We start from the raw sequence: 17,678 nt of genomic DNA on the forward strand, positions 1-17,678 counted from the left end.
CTGAAGCCTTTAATATCGAAAGAGGTACCCGACAGGGTTGCCCATTATCTGCCTTATTATTTGCCCTTATACTCGAACCCATGGCCCAATATATCAGAACAAACCAAACTATAACTGGCATTGAAGTAGGAGGTATTACACACAAATTATGTATATTTGCAGACGATATATTACTTTTTCTATCATCACCACAGGTCTCTGGTCCTAACTTAATACCAGCTCTTGATGGATTTGCAGCCCTATCCGGCCTTATGATTAATCCTAAGAAATGCCTAGTGCTTAATATTTCACTCACAAACATGGAATTGATCCCGGCTAGGGCTGCACTCCCATTCACATGGGCAGAAAAATCAATCCCATATCTTGGAATTCATTTAACAGCCTCTCATTCTGACTTATTCTCAACCAATTATCCTCCTGTATTAAGACAGATCACAAATCTAATAAAACAATGGTCGCAACTTCCTTTATCCTGGATGGGGAAGATTAATGCAATCAAAATGACTATTCTACCCAAATTGCTTTATCTATTCAGAGTCCTCCCTATTCCAATTCCTTCCTATTTTTTGAGAATAGTACAAAAAAGAGCAACTTCGTTTATATGGGGCTCTTCTAAACCACGTATACCTATACACACACTACATCTTCCCAAAAATAAAGGAGGCCTGGGATACCCTAATTTTACTAACTACTACAGAGCCAGTCTGTCCAAATACCATGCAAAACAGGAAATCCCATTATGGGTATTTATAGAGGCTTCAGAAAATGACCCTCTATTAATATCAAATTTATTATGGCTTGATCCTAAAGACCGCTTTAAAATTCATAATCCCATAACTAAACACTTCTTATCTCTCTGGGATAAACTAAAAACCAAATATCAGTTACAATCTCCACACAATCCTCTCCTTTCTTTTATCAGAAATCTGGCCTTTTATCCGGCATGGATCTACCCAAATTCTTTTAAAGCTTGGACAACATCAGGCATTCAGACACTAAATGACTTCATAGCATCTAAATCATTCCTTTCATTCCCATCGCTTAGAGAAAAATATGATCTACCAAACTCTGAGATATTTAGATATCTCCAAATCAAAAATTTCTATACACCATTCCTAAAGGGGATACACCATTATCCCAATTATCCATTTTTGAATCAATCTGTACAAAAGATCCATTTGCTAAAGGTACAATTTCATCACTTTATAATCAATTATATGGAGTACCAAATCTTAATAGACCCTCTTACGTTCAGAGGTGGGAGGAGGACCTGGGACGAACTTTAGAAGACACGGACTGGTCTAACATATGGCTCACATCTAAGTCATCTTCACCCAACATCTTAGCACTGGAGACAAATTATAAAGTCCTAACTCACTGGTACCTTGTACCCGCTAGAGTGGCAAAATATTCACCTAATACCTCAGCTCTTTGTTTTCGAGGATGCCCAGAAATAGGCACATATTTACACATATGGTGGACGTGCCCAGTAATCCAAACCTTCTGGAAGGAAGTCTTCGTGATTGCATCTAAAATATTTAAAAAAATAATACAACCAGATCCATATTTAACTTTACTTAATCTAAAACCGGAATGGTTAACACTCTCAATTCAAACTTATGATCCAACTAATAACGGCTGCAAAACAAACAGTGGCCAAGGCATGAAAATCTCCTACATTGGTACTAGCAGAAACAATTCACAGAATGAATAATACAATGTCCCATGCTAAGATGGTAGCCATTGATCAAAATCAAATTCCAAAATTTGAAAAACTTTGGCACCCTTGGATAAAACAACAGTTCCTGTCAAACTTCAATGACTCTGTCCTGTTGCCATGGTAACAGATTAAATGACTTACAGAGACACCCATTCTAAGGCTTCAAAGAGAACTAAAAAGAATAATAAACTGACGAGCGGGACAACCTTGTGGACCATACCTCTACCTTTCAACCCTTTTTCTTCTTTCTCTTTCCTTTTCTCCACCTTACGATTAAAGCTCATTATCAGAATTTATTTGACCTATATACACTCTACTTGTAAACAATATGTATAGTAGGTATAAATCATTTAAATACCTACAAAAGTAACTAAGGAAATGATATATATCTTTAATTTAGGTTTACGTGAACCCAATGTTTAATATTTGAAATTTCATGATATTTACCTATATAAACCCTACTGTAAAACAATGAGCTTACTTTATAGATCCTTGTAAACTTACTTTATGTATCTTTATAACATTGTATACTCAATAAACTTCTTTTGACAAGGAAATTGCAGGATGCATGTTTGCCAAACATGCAACTGCACGAGTTTTGATGGTGTATATTTTAAAGAGTTTGACGTCTTTTGGAACTATGAAAGCCTGCACCAGGCAGTTCCCATACGTTTGAGGCCCATCAGGACAAAAGAACGCCACCAGTGACAAGAATTTTTCCAAGTCACTACAAAGCCATACAATGCCATTGAAAGGTAAGAATGAACATTGAACAAATTATCGTTCACATGCTTTAAATGTTGCTTAACATACCATCCAAAATGTTTATTTTATTTGCCAATTACTATATTTATAATAAATGGACATACGTCCGTTGTATACACCTATTGGGTCAACTCATTGTGCGCACGCAAAGTTTGCGCTTACTGCATTCAGCAGAATGCAACCAAGATGCAGGGTGAGGGACCGCCAGCTGTTAAGCTTAAAAACTATTTTGTGCCACAAAAATGAATGTTTCAGCCAGTTTGGTTTTTGAGATATTGGAATTCATATTCAGATTATGTAACATAAAATCCCACTCACTTTGAACCCAATGTTATTAAAATTTAAAAACAAAGATAGCATTTGTTTGCACTGCATCTGCAAAAATGAACGTATGTGCTGGTTTGGTTTCAGAGATATTGAGCAATAAGACAATAGACAAAACACTCATTAAGAGACCCTCCTCGTCTCTTCTCTTCTCTGTGAGTTTTATCTGACCCTACCATGCGCCTCTGATCCAGGTCGCCCACAAGGAGTCAACGCAGGGAACTGCAGAGGATTTTCCCTATCCACACACAGTCCAACCCATGAAGGGGGACACATACACATTCACACACACACGTTACCCAACCAGAAAGGTCCGAGAGTGGTCTGGTTTCCTTGAGAACTGACAGATAGGATACATAGGAAATGGCAGAAATATAGCAAGCTTAAGGGCAGCTTACCTAGCCGGCATTTGAGATCTGCGTTTCCCGATGATCCCGATCGAAGCGCGGTTCCTTCTGGCGAGTCATAACAGGAGTTTGGCAGAGTCTCCAGAAGGAACCGCGCTTGCCCCAAATATATGGACAAATCAGACATGCTGAATTTATGAATGCTAAGCGAGGGAAAGAGGAAGCAGCAGGGGCTTATTGGAGGCGGTTAAGCGATATGGCTGAGGAAACAGGCATTAAAATAGAGGAAGAGAAGGTGGGAGAAACTGCAAGTCCATCTACACAACTGGTGAAACAAAGGTTTCTTGATGGTTTAATACCCCAGTTGAAAGAAAAGTTGTTCACAGCAAGGCCTGAGGCAGGCAATATGTCTATTCAAGACGTCCTGCCTATCCTGTTATCCATAGAAAACAGGATTAACCAAAAAGACAGAAAACCCAAGGTTATGTACATGGGCAAGCAGAGAGGAAGAGGAAGAGGCAAAGGCAATTTCAGAAATCATGGCAATCGGGGACCAATTATATGCTACAATTGTGATGGGGAAGGACACATAGCCAAATTCTGCCATCTTCCTGACCCTAGACTGGAAAAGAGCTTAGAGGCACCTCATGCTGATCCCAGTTCTCTGCCAAAAGCAGTGGATCAGGCATAGGAAAATGGCATGCCAGTATCAAATGTTAAATAGGGGAGACAATGGTCCCGAGGCCAGAGTAAAAGTATTTTTACAAGAACTCCCCTATCCTGGAGGAGAAACAGAATGAACCTGTTTAATTGATACTGGTGCAAGCCGAAGTGTTTTTAATATAGAGGACTTACCTCCAGGATTATTATCTACAAATGTTATCTCTGGTGTTGGCCTAACCGGGACCTCTACTGATTTGGTTGAGTCCAAGCCACTTAAACTCAGGCTAGGACAACAAACAGAAATTGTCACTAAAGTGTTAGTTTCAGACACAGTTCCTACCAATCTTTTGGGAGCTGACATTTTGAACCAAATTTTAGCAAACATAGACTGCACTCCTACAGGAGTCCAAGTGGTCAGTAGTCTGTCAGGAGAAGTTTTAAATTCCGCCTGTGGAGTATTTTTAATCCAGGACTCCACCCGCCATTTCCACCAGAACTGAAAGTGATTTCCACTGAATTATGGGCTACCAGCAAATATGATGTAGGTCTGCTGGATTGCACCCCAGTCATGATAAAAATTAAACCAGGAGCCCATCTCCCACAGATTAAACAGTACCCACTGAGTATTGCTCAGACTGAGGGGATAAAGCATCAAATCACTCAACTGAAAGCAGCACGGTTTGTTGTACCAATTAAGTCCCAGGTCAATACACCCCTGTTCCCAATTGCAAAGAAGCCAGACAAGAAGGACTTGTCAGTAGATTTGACAAGTACCAGTCTGCTCTTTTTGCTCCATCGAATTTAACAAACGATGTGTTACTTTAAATCCGGCTACTCTTCTTCCTATAATTGATGAGGAAGATGCAACAAATGGTACTGATGTAGAACTTGAGAGTTTTTCTCATGATTGTATGGCTCTTATGGAGGTAGAAAGGGCCTCTCTCACACCAGCAAAAGATGAGCCATTATCAGATTGTGACACACACTTATTCGTAGATGGTTCCAGATATTACACTGATGATGGTCAGCCACACACAGGGTTTGCTGTAACCACTACAGACACCATTTTGCATTAGGAAGCATTGAAACCCCAGATGTCAGCACAGGAAGCGGAGTTGTGTGCTGTAGTCAAAGCATGTCATCTCCTAGATAATCAAAGGGGAAACATTTACACTGACAGCAGATATGCATTTGGAATAGCCCACGATTTTGGGCCTATCTGGAAAGCACGGAACTTTCTGATTAGTGCAGGGTAGCCAATGAGACATGCAAAACTCATAGAGCGGCTATTTGAGGCTTTTCAGAAACCAGCAGAAGTTGCCATCTTGAAGGTAAAAGGGCATGCAAGGGGAAATGACATGACAGCCAGAGAAAATGCTTTAGCGGACCAAGCGGCAAAGGATGCTGCCCTTATGGCATTTGGAGTCACACCCACTGTAGGGGTCGCCCAGGTAGCGGGGACAGATTCCCCTCATCAAGAGCAGTGGGTTGTAGAAACTCTAATTCAGTTGCAGAACCAGGCCCCTGATGAAGAGAAGGATAAGTGGATCAAATGTAATGCTACCCAAAATCAGCAGGGCCTGTGGAGCGCTTACAACAGGTGGTGTCTACCCAGGAGTTTGTACCCAGTTAGCACAACTGGCACATGGCATCAGTCATCTTGCTAAGGGCACGATGGTGGCACTTACTGACTGCTATTGGATAGCACCTGGATGCATTTGCAGCCAGGTTTTGTGCTTCATGTCTCACTTGTGCTCTGTACAATGCAGGGAGGCTTGTCCATGTTCCCCAAAAGCATTCTCCTAAGCCAGATTTCCCTTTCCAAAGAATTTAAATAGACTATATTCAGATGCCCAGAATAGGCACCTATGAGTTCGCTTTAGTGTGTGTTGACATGTTCTCAGGTTGGCCCGAGAGCTGGCCAGTAGCTAAAGCAAAAGCAAAAACAACAGCAAAGAAAATTTTGAATGAAATAGTTTGTAGATATGGAGTTCCTGAAACTATTGAGAGTGACAGAGGAACCCATTTTACTGGGGAAGTAATGAAAGAGGCAATGGAGGCCCTTCACATTCAACAAGCTTTCCATACACCTTATAATCCACAAAGTAGTGGTAAAGTTGAAAGACTTAATGGAATTTTGAAAAACAGATGTGCAAAATTAAAGCAGATACAGGAAAAGGATGGGTGGAAGCTTTGCCATTAGCCCTATATTCTGTATGAACTACCCTTGAACAACCACATGGACTGTCCCCCTATGAGATTTTATTTGGAGGGCCACCCAAAACAGGGCTATATTTTCCCTAACAGTTGCAGGCTTCTCACTCTAATCTGTTAGAATATATTCTGATTTTGCGAAGAACATTGAATAAAATACATGAAGGTGTTTATAAATCTATCCCCGACCCAGATTCTGTTTCAGGTATTCACAGAATCCAACCAGGTGACTGGGTGGTGGTCAAGCGACACGTCAGAAAGCCAATAGAATCAAAATTTGACGGACCACATTTGGTGCTTTTGACAACCGGTTCTGCTGTCAAGTTGGAAGGAAAGCCCACCTGGATTCACGCCAGTCACTGCAAGAATATCCTGAAGTGATGATATCCTTTGAAAAAATGATGATAAAGTTTCTTTTCTTTTTGTTGTTTGTGAGAACTGAGACATGGAAAAATAACCCTTTCATCCAAATGTTAAAATTGTATGCAACCCATAGCAACGCTAGTAACTGCTGGGTGTGTTCTCACTTACATCCCCAAACAGGGGATACCCATGATAACAATGCCTCTCAATTTCACTGATCTAAACAGGACCAGAATAAATGGCTCATACATAGTCTCCACAGCTAATGAGCACAGATCAGTAACTTTGATGGTTTTCGAAACAGATAAACACTCCACAGATTTGTTTAAACATTACATGCCCGTTTAACACTAAATGTACACGGTTGGGCAATTCAGATTGCACCGGAGCAAAAATTATAGTTTATGGAGGAAACTATGGTCAATATTATTATATCCCAGATCCAGAACTAAATAGAACCCTTTATAGTACAAATTGCTCACAGTTCCCAATATGTGAAGATATCGGTTACTTGAGATTCCATTTTATTGCTTCCAGTTTTTTAGGAGCAGGCATACCGTCCATACGTAGAGGGTTATATTATATATGTGGAAATAAAGCTTACGCCTGGCTTCCTACTAGGGATGAGCCGAACACCCCCCGGTTCGGTTCGCACCAGAACCTGCGAACGGACCGAAAGTTCGCACGAACGTTAGAACCCCATTGACGTCTATGGGACTCGAACGTTCGAAATCAAAAGTGCTCATTTTAAAGGCTAATTTGCATGGTATTGTCGTAAAAAGGTTTTGGGGACCCGGGTCCTACCCCAGGGGACATGAATCAATGCAAAAAAAACTTTTAAAAACGGCCGTTTTTTCGGGAGCAGTGATTTTAATGATGCTTAAAGTAAAAAAAAAAAAGTGAAATATTCCTTTAAATATCGTACCTGGGGTGTGTCTATAGTAGGCCTGTAAAGTGGCTCGTGTTTCCCGTGTTTAGAACAGTCCCTGCACCAAATGTCATTTTTAAAGGAAAAAATCTCATTTAAAACTGCTTGCGGGTTTAATGTCATGTCGGGTCATGGCAATATGGATGAAAATCAGTGAGACAAACGGCATGGGTACCCCCCAGTCCATTACCAGGCCCTTTGGGTCTTGTATGGATATTAAGGGGAACCCCGCACCCAAATTAAAATAAGGAAAGGCCCTATATACTCTGAACAGCAGTATACAGGCGGTGCAAACAAGACAGGGACTGTAGGTTTGTTGTTAAGTAGAATCTCTTTGTAATTTTGAACGGGTAAATTTTTAAAGCGTTTAGCTCCAGCCAAAAAATCTTTTTTAAGCTTTTTGGAAAACATAGGGAAGGGTTATCACCCCTGTGACATTTGTTTTGCTGTCTTTCCTCCTCTTCAGAAGATTTCACCTCACTTTTTGTCCCAATGAAAAATGTTTTTTGAAAATTTGGGTTTTTTGTGGAACAAGGATTGGAAAGCATCAGTGGAAAGGAGAAATTGTTTTCCCATATTAACTCTTACAGGAGAGAATTTCCCTTCCTAGGGGTAGATTTCATCTCACTTCCTGTTGTCTCCTTCCGTTTGCAAGTAGGAGTCGTTTGTAAGTTAGATGTTTGAAAGTAGGGTCCTGCCCTATATACTCAGCAGAAATTTGGGCCTTAGGTGTTGCTGTGGCCACAACACTGTAAGCCCTCACAGGGCCCTGCTGTGAAATATTAGATCAAGAATTGTAATTACATGCCCCTGTTGAACAGGAGCTGAAAAATTAGGCCTTAGGCACTGGTGCTGGTGCCACAACACTGCAACCCCTTACAGACACTCTAGTTGGAACGCAGGAACGAGCCCTGCTGCAAAGTATTGCATCAAAAATTGTAATTACACGCCCCTGTTAGACAGGGGCAGAAAAATTGGGCCTTAGGCACTGGTGCTGGTGCCACAACACTGCAACCCCTCACAGACACTCTAGTTGGAACGCAGGAACGAGCCCTGCTGCAAAGTATTGCATCAAAAATTGTAATTACACGCCCCTGTTAGACAGGGGCAGAAAAATTGGGCCTTAGGCACTGGTGCTGGTGCCACAACACTGCAACCCCTCACAGACACTCTAGTTGGAATGCAGGAACGAGCCCTGCTGCAAAGTATTACATCAAAAATTGTAATGAACACGCCCCTGTTAAACAGGGGCTGAAAAATTGTGCCTTAGGCACTGGTGGTGGCGCCCAGAACCAAAAATGTTCTTACAAGCTATCAGCGTGATGATTGAGGAGGAAGAGGATAATTACTCAGGGATAGTCACTCAGCATCAGCATAGGCAGTCTTTGAAGGGATCTGAGATTTTAAAAAAAATTATTCGGTTACATCAGCATCAGGTGCTTGGTAGCTGGTGGTGATCCAAGACTCATTCATTTTTATGAAGGTCAGCCGATCGACCGAGTCGGTGGACAGACGCACCCTGTGATCGGTTACCATGCCTCCAGCAGCACTGAATGTGCGTTCCGAAAGAACGCTGGATGCAGGACAGGCCAGTAGCTCAATTGCATACTGTGCAAGTTCTGGCCAGTGATCCATCCTCAAGACCCAGTAACCCAGAGGATTTTCGGTGGGAAAGGTGTCCAAGTCTGATCTTGCCCCTAGGTATTCCTGCACCATGTAAAACAGACGCTGGCGATGGTTGCTGGAACCGATCATACCTTGGGGCTGCGGACCAAAAAATTGTCTGAACGCATCGGTCAGACGGCCACCTTCTCCACCGCTCCTTCTTTGACTGACCGAAGCCTCAGCAACACGTTGTCCAGAAACAGGAGTTTGTAACCTCCCAGTCTCTGGGAACGCATTGCACAGACCTTTCTGCAAGGCCTCCCGAAGATGTTTCATCCTCTGCTCCCTCTGCGATGGCAAGATAAGGTCCGCAACCTTACCCTTGTAACGTGGATCAAGGAGGGTTGCCAGCCAGTATTGGTCCTTCTCCTTGATACCACGAATACGAGGATCCTTACGCAGGCTTTGCAGGATCAGGGAGGCCATGCAGCGTAGGTTTGCTGAGGCATTCGGTCCGGAGTCCTCTGGGTCACTAAGGACGACAACGTCCGCAGCCACCTCCTCCCAGCCACGTACAAGTCCATGTGTTTCTTGGGACTGATCCCTTAAAGACTGCTGCTGATGCTGAGTGCCAGGCTCCACCTCCATACTGACACAATCTTCCTCCTCCTCCTCCTCCTCCTCGTCCTCTTCCTGTGTGATCGGCGGGCACGCAGGAACACTGTCTGGATAAAGGGGGCCTTGAGAGCTAAGGAAGTCCTCCTCTTCCTGCCTCTGTTCTGCCTCAAGTGCCCTGTCCATTATTCCACGCAGCGTGTGCTCCAACAGGTGGACAAGGGGGACAGTGTCACTGATGCATGCACTGTCACTGCTCACCATCCTCGTGGCCTCCTCGAATGGTGACAGGACAGTGCATGCATCCCTGATCATGGCCCACTGGCGTGGGGAAAAAAAACCAAGCTCCCCTGACCCTGTCCTGGTGCCATAGTCGCACAGGTACTCATTGATGGCCCTCTGCTGCGTGTGCAGCCGCTGCAGCATGGCCAACGTTGAGTTCCACCTGGTGGGCATGTCACAGATTAGGCGGTTCTTGGGCAGGTTAAACTCCTTTTGGAGGTCCGTCAGCCGAGCACTGGCATTATATGACCGGCGGAAATGCACACAGACTTTCCTGGCCTGCCTCAGGACATCCTGTAAGCCCGGGTACCTGCCCAAGAACCACTGCACCACCAAGTTAAGGACGTGAGCCAAACAGGGCACATGGGTCATTTGTCCCTGTCGGAGGGCAGAGAGGAGGTTGGTGCCATTGTCGCAAACAACCATTCCTGCCTTAAGTTGGCGTGGCGTCAACCACCTCTGAACCTGCCCCTGCAGAGCTGACAGAACCTCTGCCCCAGTGTGGCTCCTGTCCCCCAAGCACACCAGCTCAAGCACCGCATGGCATCTTTTGGCCTGCGTACTTGCGTAGCCCCTTGAATGACTACGGAGCACCGCTGGTTCCGAGGAAGAGGCCATGGAGGAAGAAGAAGAGGAGGGGGTGGAGGAGAGAGGTGTGTCACAATCAGCATTTTGGAGGCGTGGTGGCGGAACAACCTCCAACACTACTGCACCTTGTCCTGCATCCTTCCCAGCTGCCAGCAGAGTCACCCAATGTGCCGTGAAACTTAGGTAACGTCCCTGTCCATGCCTGCTGGACCATGAGTCAGCGGTAATATGCACCTTACCGCTGACCGCCCTGTCCAGCAAGGCATGGACATTGCCTTCCACATGCCGGTAGAGAGCCGGAATCGCCTTCCGTGAGAAAAAGTGGCGTTTGGGTACCTGCCACTGAGGAACCGCACATTCCACAAACTCACGGAAGGGGGCAGAGTCTACCAACTGAAAAGGCAGCAGTTGAAGTGCTAGCAATTTTGCCAAGCTAGCATTCAACCGCTGGGCATGTGGATGGCTGGGAGCAAACTTCTTTCGGCGGTGCAGCAGCTGGGGCAGGGAAATTTGCCTGGTACAATCTGACGTCGGTGTACCAAAAGCAGATTGCCCACAAGTACTTGGCTGTGACACACCTAATTCTACACCTTCATTCCTCTCACTGCAGGTCTCAGAGAGGACTGGAGGTCTAGTGGGGTTGGAAATCTCAGCTGATGAGGAGCAAGGAGAGATCCTCTTTGTTCTTTGGTGTGGGTCTTTTAGATACGCTTGCCAACGAACTGCATGGCAGGTCAACATATGTCTGGTCAAGCATGTGGTACCCAAGCGGGAGATGTTTTGGCCACGTGCGATATGCTTGAGACATATGTTGCAAATAGCAGCGGTGCGATCTGATGCACTCGTCTCAAAAAAGGCCCACACCAAAGAACTTTTTGAATAACGCACAGAGACTGCAGCGCCCTGCACATGTGGAGCTTTGGGGTGTGATGCAGTCAATGTGCTGCCCTTAGGCTGGCCCCTGGAGGGCATCCTGCCTCGTTGGTGATGTGCCGCCTCCTCCTCCTCCTCCTCTCTCCTATCAGGCACCCACGTTGAGTCAGTGACCTCATCATCCCCTCCCTCCTCATCACTGGAGCAAACCTGGCAGTATGCTGCAGCAGGGGGAGCATGACTGCCAGATTGCTGTCCTTCTTGGGCACCCCCTCTGTCCGTGCTCATGTTACTGCCTTCATCGAGCTCAGTATCATCATCAGAGCCTTCCAAACGCTGGGCATCCTCCTGGAGCATGTACCCAACACTGTGGTCAAACAGTTCGAGGGAATCCTCATGAGGACATGGTGGAGCTAGGGAAGGAGTCACTGATGACATTGAGCTGAGGGAAGAGGCCGCTGCTTTGCCAGACAAAGCACCCTGGGCATGGGTGAGAGAGGATGAGGAGGATGAGGACGGCTTGGTCATCCACTCGACCAAGTCTTCCGCATGTTGCGGCTCAACACGGCCAGCTGCCGAAAAAAAGGCCCAGCGTGTCCCATGGCCACGTGCTGATGAGGATGCACCGTCTCCACGACCAGCACTAGACACAGAGCCTGCTTGCCCTCTCTTATTGGCTTGTGACTGTCTGCCTCTCCTTCTTGGCCTTCCAGACATACTAATGGCCTGTAGCTGCACTAAGCTGGGATAGAACACCAGTAATTTTCTTCAGGTAGCTTTATATACTGTAACCAGACAAGCCTGCCTGTCAGTAGGAAGATAACAGGAACGGATCTAGCTGAACACTGTGAGCAGGACGCACTGTACTAAATGTAAATAGTCTAGCTGCCTGACCGTGGTACTAATAGGATCAAATAGAACACCAGTAATTTTCTTCAGGTAGCTTTATATACTGTAACCAGACAAGCCTGCCTGTCAGTAGTAAGATAACAGGAACGGATCTAGCTGAACACTGTGAGCAGGACGCACTGTACTAAATGTAAATAGTCTAGCTGCCTGACCGTGGTACTAATAGGATCAAATAGAACACCAGTAATTTTCTTCAGGTAGCTTTATATACTGTAACCAGACAAGCCTGCCTGTCAGTAGGAAGATAACAGGAACGGATCTAGCTGAACACTGTGAGCAGGACGCACTGTACTAAATGTAAATAGTCTAGCTGCCTGACCGTGGTACTAATAGGATCAAATAGAACACCAGTAATTTTCTTCAGGTAGCTTTATATACTGTAACCAGACAAGCCTGCCTGTCAGTAGGAAGATAACAGGAACGGATCTAGCTGAACACTGTGAGCAGGACGCACTGTACTAAATGTAAATAGTCTAGCTGCCTGACCGTGGTACTAATAGGATCAAATAGAACACCAGTAATTTTCTTCAGGTAGCTTTATATACTGTAACCAGACAAGCCTGCCTGTCCGTAGGAAGATAACAGGAACGGATCTAGCTGAACACTGTGAGCAGGACGCACTGTACTAAATGTAAATAGTCTAGCTGCCTGACCGTGGTACTAATAGGATCAAATAGAACACCAGTAATTTTCTTCAGGTAGCTTTATATACTGTAACCAGACAAGCCTGCCTGTCAGTAGGAAGATAACAGGAACGGATCTAGCTGAACACTGTGAGCAGGACGCACTGTACTAAATGTAAATAGTCTAGCTGCCTGACCGTGGTACTAATAGGATCAAATAGAACACCAGTAATTTTCTTCAGGTAGCTTTATATACTGTAACCAGACAAGCCTGCCTGTCAGTAGGAAGATAACAGGAACGGATCTAGCTGAACACTGTGAGCAGGACGCACTGTACTAAATGTAAATAGTCTAGCTGCCTGACCGTGGTACTAATAGGATCAAATAGAACACCAGTAATTTTCTTCAGGTAGCTTTATATACTGTAACCAGACAAGCCTGCCTGTCCGTAGGAAGATAACAGGAACGGATCTAGCTGAACACTGTGAGCAGGACGCACTGTACTAAATGTAAATAGTCTAGCTGCCTGACCGTGGTACTAATAGGATCAAATAGAACACCAGTAATTTTCTTCAGGTAGCTTTATATACTGTAACCAGACAAGCCTGCCTGTCAGTAGGAAGATAACAGGAACGGATCTAGCTGAACACTGTGAGCAGGACGCACTGTACTAAATGTAAATAGTCTAGCTGCCTGACCGTGGTACTAATAGGATCAAATAGAACACCAGTAATTTTCTTCAGGTAGCTTTATATACTGTAACCAGACAAGCCTGCCTGTCAGTAGGAAGATAACAGGAACGGATCTAGCTGAACACTGTGAGCAGGACGCACTGCACTAAATGTAAATAGTCTAGAAGATAACAGGAACGGATCTAGCTAAACTGAATACAGTGTATATATATATATATATATATATGCAACACCTGGGATGCATATATATACACAATACACTGTAAGTGCAGCTAACTGACTGACTGTTCTGCCTAATCTATCTAACTCAAATCAAATGACACTGTCTGTCTCTCTCTCTCAATGAACGCCGGAACACACACTACACAGGGCCGCCGTGCAGGCGGCCTTATATAGTGTGGGGCGTGTACTAAATCCCCTGAGCCATAATTGGCCAAAGCCTCCTTGGCTTTGGCCAATTATGGCTCTCTGTTCAGGCGGCGCTGTGATTGGCCAAGCATGCGGGTCATAGTGCATGCTTGGCCAATCATCAGCAAGCAATGCACTGCCATGCCGCAGTGAATTATGGGCCGTGACGCGCCACACGAATTTGGCGCGAACGGCCCATATCGTTCGCAGTTCGCAATGGGTTCGACTCGAACACAAAGCTCATCCCTAGTAGGAAGTAGGGATGAGCTTCGTGTTCGAGTCGAACCCATGTTCGACTCGAACATCGGCTGTTCGCCCGTTCGCCGAATTGCGAACGATATGGGCCGTTCTCGCCAAATTCGTGTGGTGCATCACGGCCCATAATTCACTGCGGCATGGCAGTGCATTGCTTGCTGATGATTGGCCAAGCATGCACTATGACCCGCATGCTTGGCCAATAACAGCGCCGCCTGAACAGAGAGCCATAATTGGCCAAAGCCAAGGAGGCTTTGGCCAATTATGGCTCAGGGGATTTAGTACACGCCCCACACTATATAAGGCCGCCTGAACGGCGGCCCTGTGTAGTGTGTGTTCCGGCGTTCATTGAGAGAGAGAGAGAGAGACAGACAGTGTCATTTGATTTGAGTTAGATAGATTAGGCAGAACAGTCAGTCAGTTAGCTGCACTTACAGTGTATTGTGTATATATATGCATCCCAGGTGTTGCATATATATATATATACACTGTATTCAGTTTAGCTAGATCCGTTCCTGTTATCTTCTAGACTATTTACATTTAGTGCAGTGCGTCCTGCTCACAGTGTTCAGCTAGATCCGTTCCTGTTATCTTCCTACTGACAGGCAGGCTTGTCTGGTTACAGTATATAAAGCTACCTGAAGAAAATTACTGGTGTTCTATTTGATCCTATTAGTACCACGGTCAGGCAGCTAGACTATTTACATTTAGTACAGTGCGTCCTGCTCACAGTGTTCAGCTAGATCCGTTCCTGTTATCTTCCTACGGACAGGCAGGCTTGTCTGGTTACAGTATATAAAGCTACCTGAAGAAAATTACTGGTGTTCTATTTGATCCTATTAGTACCACGGTCAGGCAGCTAGACTATTTACATTTAGTACAGTGCGTCCTGCTCACAGTGTTCAGCTAGATCCGTTCCTGTTATCTTCCTACTGACAGGCAGGCTTGTCTGGTTACAGTATATAAAGCTACCTGAAGAAAATTACTGGTGTTCTATTTGATCCTATTAGTACCACGGTCAGGCAGCTAGACTATTTACATTTAGTACAGTGCGTCCTGCTCACAGTGTTCAGCTAGATCCGTTCCTGTTATCTTCCTACGGACAGGCAGGCTTGTCTGGTTACAGTATATAAAGCTACCTGAAGAAAATTACTGGTGTTCTATTTGATCCTATTAGTACCACGGTCAGGCAGCTAGACTATTTACATTTAGTACAGTGCGTCCTGCTCACAGTGTTCAGCTAGATCCGTTCCTGTTATCTTCCTACTGACAGGCAGGCTTGTCTGGTTACAGTATATAAAGCTACCTGAAGAAAATTACTGGTGTTCTATTTGATCCTATTAGTACCACGGTCAGGCAGCTAGACTATTTACATTTAGTACAGTGCGTCCTGCTCACAGTGTTCAGCTAGATCCGTTCCTGTTATCTTCCTACTGACAGGCAGGCTTGTCTGGTTACAGTATATAAAGCTACCTGAAGAAAATTACTGGTGTTCTATTTGATCCTATTAGTACCACGGTCAGGCAGCTAGACTATTTACATTTAGTACAATGCGTCCTGCTCACAGTGTTCAGCTAGATCCGTTCCTGTTATCTTCCTACTGACAGGCAGGCTTGTCTGGTTACAGTATATAAAGCTACCTGAAGAAAATTACTGGTGTTCTATTTGATCCTATTAGTACCACGGTCAGGCAGCTAGACTATTTACATTTAGTACAGTGCGTCCTGCTCACAGTGTTCAGCTAGATCCGTTCCTGTTATCTTCCTACTGACAGGCAGGCTTGTCTGGTTACAGTATATAAAGCTACCTGAAGAAAATTACTGGTGTTCTATTTGATCCTATTAGTACCACGGTCAGGCAGCTAGACTATTTACATTTAGTACAGTGCGTCCTGCTCACAGTGTTCAGCTAGATCCGTTCCTGTTATCTTCCTACTGACAGGCAGGCTTGTCTGGTTACAGTATATAAAGCTACCTGAAGAAAATTACTGGTGTTCTATCCCAGCTTAGTGCAGCTACAGGCCATTAGTATGTCTGGAAGGCCAAGAAGGAGAGGCAGACAGTCACAAGCCAATAAGAGAGGGCAAGCAGGCTCTGTGTCTAGTGCTGGTCGTGGAGACGGTGCATCCTCATCAGCACGTGGCCATGGGACACGCTGGGCCTTTTTTTCGGCAGCTGGCCGTGTTGAGCCGCAACATGCGGAAGACTTGGTCGAGTGGATGACCAAGCCGTCCTCATCCTCCTCATCCTCTCTCACCCATGCCCAGGGTGCTTTGTCTGGCAAAGCAGCGGCCTCTTCCCTCAGCTCAATGTCATCAGTGACTCCTTCCCTAGCTCCACCATGTCCTCATGAGGATTCCCTCGAACTGTTTGACCACAGTGTTGGGTACATGCTCCAGGAGGATGCCCAGCGTTTGGAAGGCTCTGATGATGATACTGAGCTCGATGAAGGCAGTAACATGAGCACGGACAAAGGGGGTGCCCAAGAAGGACAGCAATCTGGCAGTCATGCTCCCCCTGCTGCAGCATACTGCCAGGTTTGCTCCAGTGATGAGGAGGGAGGGGATGATGAGGTCACTGACTCAACGTGGGTGCCTGATAGGAGAGAGGAGGAGGAGGAGGAGGAGGAGGCGGCACATCACCAACGAGGCAGGATGCCCTCCAGGGGCCAGCCTAAGGGCAGCACATTGACTGCATCACACCCCAAAGCTCCACATGTGCAGGGCGCTGCAGTCTCTGCGCGTTATTCAAAAAGTTCTTTGGTGTGGGCCTTTTTTGAGACGAGTGCATCAGATCGCACCGCTGCTATTTGCAACATATGTCTCAAGCGTATCTCACGTGGCCAAAACATCTCCCGCTTGGGTACCACATGCTTGACCAGACATATGTTGACCTGCCAGGCAGTTCGTTGGCAAGCGTATCTAAAAGACCCACACCAAAGAACAAAGAGGATCTCTCCTTGCTCCTCATCAGCTGAGATTTCCAACCCCACTAGACCTCCAGTCCTCTCTGAGACCTGCAGTGAGAGGAATGAAGGTGTAGAATTAGGTGTGTCACAGCCAAGTACTTGTGGGCAATCTGCTTTTGGTACACCGACGTCAGATTGTACCAGGCAAATTTCCCTGCCCCAGCTGCTGCACCGCCGAAAGAAGTTTGCTCCCAGCCATCCACATGCCCAGCGGTTGAATGCTAGCTTGGCAAAATTGCTAGCACTTCAACTGCTGCCTTTTCAGTTGGTAGACTCTGCCCCCTTCCGTGAGTTTGTGGAATGTGCGGTTCCTCAGTGGCAGGTACCCAAACACCACTTTTTCTCACGGAAGGCGATTCCGGCTCTCTACCGGCATGTGGAAGGCAATGTCCATGCCTCGCTGGACAGGGCGGTCAGCGGTAAGGTGCATATTACCGCTGACTCATGGTCCAGCAGGCATGGACAGGGACGTTACCTAAGTTTCACGGCACATTGGGTGACTCTGCTGGCAGCTGGGAAGGATGCAGGACAAGGTGC

Source organism: Aquarana catesbeiana, linkage group LG05, assembly GCF_042186555.1.
Source record: "Aquarana catesbeiana isolate 2022-GZ linkage group LG05, ASM4218655v1, whole genome shotgun sequence".
Classification (NCBI taxonomy): domain Eukaryota; kingdom Metazoa; phylum Chordata; class Amphibia; order Anura; family Ranidae; genus Aquarana; species Aquarana catesbeiana.